The sequence below is a fragment of the Pocillopora verrucosa genome, chromosome 3 (assembly GCF_036669915.1).
Source record: "Pocillopora verrucosa isolate sample1 chromosome 3, ASM3666991v2, whole genome shotgun sequence".
In the NCBI taxonomy this organism is placed as follows: domain Eukaryota; kingdom Metazoa; phylum Cnidaria; class Anthozoa; order Scleractinia; family Pocilloporidae; genus Pocillopora; species Pocillopora verrucosa.
This window is the reverse complement of record NC_089314.1, coordinates 14,772,136-14,779,087: the sequence shown is the minus strand read 5'-3', so window position 1 is coordinate 14,779,087 and position 6,952 is coordinate 14,772,136.

Below are 6,952 nucleotides of genomic sequence, written 5' to 3'. Positions count from 1 at the left end.
ATGGGGCCTCTCTTTGTAACCTGCATCATTAGTACAATGCACTTAAATAACCTATGAGATGCACCTGATGGTACCATAAGTAAACAATTTTTTTCTTCTCTAGCTGAAAACATGTTAGGGCTTTGTTCTTAGGTATTACTTGAAGAATTTGAACCCTTTTGGGGGAGCATGGTCTCATCCATTGAAACCTCTTAGTAGTGTCTATGTAATCTTTTGAAATTTTATTTTAAAAAAGCGAAATACTCTCTCACAGGAAAGACATCATTGAAGCTGGTGTCCTTCTCAGAAAGAGCACTGAAATCATTAGCTGAATTAAAAAAACTTCTGTATCTTGAATAATCATGTTTGTATTATGTGGAAAGTGACATTACCCTGATGGATCGTGTAGGTCAGGACGTGAAATTACACCTAATACAGGTGCCAATGCAACTAAATTTTTCTCTTTGGCAACCAAATCCTGAAAATTAGTTGCGAAATTGGCAACTATAGTGCTTCATCATAACCTTACCTAGAGATATAGTGAGTTAAAAAGATTTGCAAAGATAAATCCGTGGCGAACTTCATTGTTAAGTTTGTATCCAAAACGCAGCATGTGCATCTCAATCAATTACTAGATGCCAGCTTGGATTTAGGGGAACTTGAATGTTGTATATCTTCCATCCTAGTGTCCACTTTGTGGCACATAAAAGATCTTTTTCCCAACTTAATTTTTAAGGGTCTATCTAGAATACTGACAGCAGAAAAAAAAGTTTTGTTTGTCTTTAAAAATGGCAACCAACTTTTTTTGAATTGGCTACCACTTTGAAAAATTTAGGAGCCAAGTGGCTATCAGAAAAAAAAAATTCACACTCTGCTCTAGGTGCACTGGTACTTTGTTGAAGGTGACAATTCCAATACAATCCTTTTGAATGTAACATTTGCATCTGAGTTCTACTCTACACATAGCTGTCTAACGGAACGTACTGCAATTTAAGTATACCAGTGTTACAGAAATCTCAAGGTGCAATCATAGATATAGTTTTATTTGTTGTTGTATTTATTTGAACAAATACTTGAAGAGGTTATACCCTAATCAATGTCTGTTGATCTAAGTGGAGTTCTTTTTTTATTACATTGCTTAAATGTTACAAGGTTCAAGCATGAATAAAAGCCACATTAATTGATTGGTGTTTAAGAAATGAAAAGTAGATGTTGGAGGAGTTGCTTTCATTGAAAGTGTAAAATATGATGTAGTAAAATTATGGATAATTGAGTGGGGTTTATTGATTATAGGTAGGAGTCAACAGAAGAATGGTTTCCTATGTTGAAATGTTGAAAGCCAATACATGTAAGTTATGAAAATAGCAAAAGTAATTTAACTTTTCTTCTCAAATTCATTAATAAATAATGCTGAGAAAACAAAGGAAATTACAACTGTGAAGGAGGTTTGGATATGTGACCTTAATTATCATAAAATTTGGTGAACTTTTGCTTTGATTTTCTTCAAGAATTATTAATGGTTTGAGAAGCTATATCAAACATTTGAAAGGGTGTTTCATCTGATATTGAAACACCTTGAAGTTGGTTAAAAAAAACTTGGCAGCACCTCATTATTTCAACCACTTCTTGGTGTTTATATATCGGATGAAACACTCTTCCTCATGTTTGATATATTACTTAAAAATCCAACCAGGAAGGGCCATTTCAATTGGGCTTCACAATTGAGGTTTTTGCTTTTTTAGTATGTAAGTCTTTGATGGTTTGTGAAAGGCCCTAGAAATACTGGCTCCATCCCTAGGTTGCATAGCATGTTCAAAGGAATGGCTTATTTATAATACACATTTATTTGATTTTTATCTTTGATGAGTATAGCAAGTTTCTTCATCAAAAGAGAAGCTTTTATTCTAACTATATTGCTTGTCTAGCTCAGGGTGACAGGTAAAGTAAAAATTGCTACCTGACCCATTTTGCTTAGAAGACATAACTTTGTCATCTTTTTCTATGAAGAGCTCTTATTTTTTTCCTGAGAGTCAGAATAGGTGCTAATCTATAAAAGGGGCTGAATCAAAAAAATTTTAGCAGGCATATATTATTTGAGAAGGGCTTTGTCTTTTAATAGACATGTCAAATGAAACAGGCAGCATTAGATGTGATGATAAGAGTCACTGAACAAAACAGTTGTAAATGTAAGCATAAACTTTATTGCAACTTCTTTGCAAGAATAGCTGTGAGGGTATTGTATTGAATTAGGGTAAAAACTGGGCCAATGGGTAATTGAAGTGCACAGTTGACAAGGCTTGGATTTTCAGTATTTATTAAGTGAATGTAATCTGAAGCTGTGGAAATTGCAAAATCACAAACATTAGGTAGAGATCTTTCCGTGCAAATGACATATCTGGCAGTAAAACTTACATTTGTCCAGCCTTGTGAGAACATAGAGTTATAAACTCGCCAGCATTAAAATATCCCTAGGCAAATCCTTGATCCTTAGACAAATCCTTTGTGAAAACATGCATTAAACATTTTTTACTTTCGCTTGGTGCAACACAAGACAAAACTGCTATTACATAATAACAAGACAGTCCATGGGGCCTTGCAGCCCTGAGATTAGTTTTGAGTACAGTCCATGTGCTTGAGGTAACACAACAAAAACTAGTAAGACATGATAAGCTTATAAAGGAAATACTGTCAACTCTCTCATAAGCAGACACCTCTAAGATTTGTAAAAAGTGTCTGCTATTACAGATCTCTGGCTATGAGAGTTACTCCTGTAAGCAGACTGTCATGTTAACAACTAAAACTACACAAGGCAAGTTGCTTCAATCAACTTCTTTATTCAACTCGCTACTTACAGGATATGCTTACAATGATATAGATTTAAATTAATGATCACATGATTACATACAATCCAATAAGCATACACCTGACAGCAGATGTTGCATCAACACAACACAGACACTAAGGAAAAATATGTCGGATGTCTGCATTAGTAGGTGTTAATTACATTTTATTGGGTTGTCATTATCAAGTGAAACTCTTGATTGCTGTAAAATATTAAAATTGGAAAAAAAAGAGAAATAATGTTAGAAATATACATTACATCATTTCTTCATTCAACACAAATTAAATGGGACTTATTGCTGCCACTCATACATGTAACTTTGTTGCTTCTTGAAAATAAATAATAATCAATAAAAAGGTTATGTGACTAAAAAAGGTTGCTTGGTCTTATTACAATTTGGAGAAATGCAGTCCATTCTGGTTGACTGCCTCCTTCTCTATGGATGTTTGTACTCACGTGACCAATTCCCTGACTACCATTGCCATCCTGCCCTATTAGTGTACTTCAATTCTCACTTGCAAACAAAGTAATAGCATCATTTGCAAAGAACATGGTTTTGTGCCTTACTTTTGGCCAAGGCAGATAAAGTGGTCAAGATAAAGGATTATACTTTCTAAGGGTGCCTTCTGTAGCTACAAAATTAAGGTGAAGAAGTATAGAAACCTTCAAAAAAAAGAAGATCACTCTTGGATCCTAGATATCAGTTGTACGTGAAGAGTGTTTTGTTTCAGGAAGTGAAATTAAGAGCTGAGATAAATTTGATATTGAGCAGGTTCTGACATTGCTCTTTTCACCTTGTTCTTCTTTCTGTAATAACCCAACACGAGTCATTCATATGCTGGGAATGTGATGTCTTTGCCAAAACAAGAACCTCATTGGCAATGATCTGGCCTGAAACACTTATGAGAAAACCAGAGAACATTTGGTAGTGTACTTTTAGAAACATGTCTCCAAAACATGATAACACAAAATATCTGTTGATTCATGAGGTGGCAAACAGTTCAGCTTAAAGTCTTTCCTTCAACTGTCACCGGATCAAATCCATTTGCACTATTTTCTGCAAATATGTCTTGTACTGGCAAATCCAGCTGCGTGGTATTTTCAGTGTTTTGTCTTGCTCTGTTTCACTCTTCTGTTGTGGTTTGGGGATCACAGTATTTTCCAGGTTTCTTTATCAATCAAAAGAGCTGTTCCTCCCATCTCATTAGAGTCATTCATTCTCATGTGACTGATATTCTTCTGAGAGATTCTGCACCATGGTATCTTCTCCATCTGGAAGTTCTTCATCTGTTTCTCTATTGCTGAAAAGGCAGAAACTTGATGAAGTCCACATGCCAGTGTTGTCTTGAATCTTGGTAGATTTTGCTTCTTCTCTCAATGCTTTCTTTACCACAGTGTTGTAAGTGCAGTTGTTCTGTTTCAACATTGGAAGAGCGGAGGTGGTGAAGGAAAGGTCTTTGCTCTCCAAATTTTGTTTCCACAGGACCATCAAACGACTCAATCCAGTCCTCTCACTCAATTTCCCTTTGCCAAACTTCTTCTCCCAGCAAGAGGAAGTCACTAATGGACTTCAGATGAGCCTTCCAAAACTAGCATGTCTGCTGATGACATTTTTAGGTAGCACTGTGGTTCCCAACTTTGGTAAGGCTTTGCTCATGTTACTGATTTCTTTCTCTTACCTGGCAGTGCAGGTTTCAGCTGTTTTTCTTCCTGACATCTACTTTGCTTTGCAGATCTGCATTTCTTTTTAAATGTTCTTTTCTGTTGTTCCAGGTCTTATTGGTTATGTTAGCCAACTACTCTAGCAGCCTCTCAAACATCTCAGCTTGAGTTGATGAAGATGGAAGAGTTGTTTTTCTTCCTTTACTCTCCTTTCTTTTCCTTCTTACTTAAGATGTTGATGTTCAGTTAGTGTCTTGTACTTTCCTTAGGTCTTGTAAGTAAGATCATGGCTTGGGTTTAAATGCCCATAACATCCCAGGCAACTATAATGTTCTACATGCTGATTTCTACATTCAAAGTTTACTGAAGAGTTATCTCCAGTCATGAACTGCATCTTGTATAAATCTTTTCCAAATTGAACTTGAACTTCATGTATCAGAATGATGATTGCTGTGTCATACATCTCTCCAACGAAAAAAGAGCAGATGAGCATAATTTGACTTAGACAAAAGGTCCTGCTAATCAGCCTAAACATCTTCAACTAAAATCTTTTTATGCTTTTGCTTGAATTCTTCATGTATTCTCTGTGTATCCTGACTGATTTCCTTCAGCTCTGTGTGTCTCATTTTCACCGAGGTCTTGTTAAAAAGCATCTTTTTTTTGTGGTAGTAGTCTTTACAAAATAAAAATTACATGTTTTATGTTGCAAGGTAAAATGTCAACAGTAATAAAAAGGTAAAAAGTAGTTAAGAAATATTAAAAATTTTAAACCTACAGTGCTACCTTATATTTTAAAACTAAATAATGTTATAGAAATCTTCAATATGTTTGTGGTAACTTTAGGATAATTACATTGTTCTTCTAAAGTTGAATTTTGTCTCCCTTTTCTTGGGGATTGACTATCTAAGGGGATGGAGAGGTGACTTTGCCACTTAATTGCTTATTTTGTTTATCCTGTATATTCTAGAAGTTCATGTTTGTTCAACTTAAAGGTGGTCTTTGGTTTTTGATAAGCCTTCTTTTATGTCTTGAAAGAGTATTTTTCTCCCTTGCAAGTGAGATTTCTTCTGCTATATTTTGCTCTGTGCATTTAAATGCAATTTCTTTATCACTCTTTTGTCATTGGCTCTTCTATTTTAATTTTAATTTTCAACTCCCTCTTGGATGGGTCGCCCTAGTTTTGTATTTGGTCTCATTACAGGCATGGAAATTTCTCTTTTCTCTCCAATGATTGCTTCCTTGTAGCTCCTCTCACCTCAGTCTTGCATTTTCACAATCCTTCTGCTTCACTGTAGCATCAACTTATTTGCTCTTTCCTTTAATAAATGAATGAAAAAATCAGGAGTTATAAACAGAGGCATAGAACATGTGGATAAAAGCAGATTATACTAGGGTTGATGCTCTTATACACTCCAGGGTCTGTTGCAGCTGGTACAAAATCCCAGTGGTTGTTGAGCTTTTTTTCCTGTATAAAGGTAGGCCCCACATGCCCTCAAGTTTGTTATATATGCTGTTACCCACAGAAATAACTCTACTCTCCTATAAACTCAATTACTGTATCAAACAATGTGTAATATTCTAACTAAGATGTAACTCCAAAAGGCAATACAGTAATGATCCTCATTAAACTTACCTTAGCCCACTATAGACTATGAACTAGCTTACCTATCAGCAGTGAATGTTGACGTGCAATGTATAGCAAATGGGATTGTGAGTTAAACAAGTCTATTCTTGTTGTGTATCGGTGCAGCCTTCTTTGCAACAGTCGTAGCATATAATGTAATGCTTTGCTGCGTGCCAGATATCAAGTAAAACCTTTAATTGCATGGGAAAAGGTTGCCAGGGCTAAAGTTTCCAGGGACTAACTGCTTACATGTAAAAGTAGGTCAACTTATCTCTGAGAAAGACCATTAACTCTGGGTTAGTTCCAACCCTGGTTAAACCTAAACGAAAACAGTCTACAAAGAAAACACAGATTAATATTCATCAATTTAGTACAGGCAGGAATGTATGAGGAATCTACAAACCTGTTACCTGTTACCCATTATTGAAGAAAGAGAAAGGCTGCAATGAGATGAAGTGATAATTTGTGGAATGAAAAGGAATCTGAATTGTTTGTATGATGTAATTTCGGGTACAGTAAGAGAAATGCATGTATGAAGAGGATAAGTCAGAGTTGAACGAAACAGAATGAAATTTATTTTCAGATGAACATTTTAGTAGCAACATGTCTATCAAGCACTACAAAGCTAATGAAGATAAACTACTTTTTAAATGAATGATACAATATAAACATTGGGCCATTGAAAATAGGTGTGGGGGCTGGCTATACTACTGTGCAAGTACTTGTTATTGAGTAATATGATTTAAATTCACAATAATGAGCCATTTACACTATTGCCTATTTTTCTACAATTACCTGAAACCTTTCTGATGTCTCTTATTTGTGCACCTGAAGAAAACTTAAAA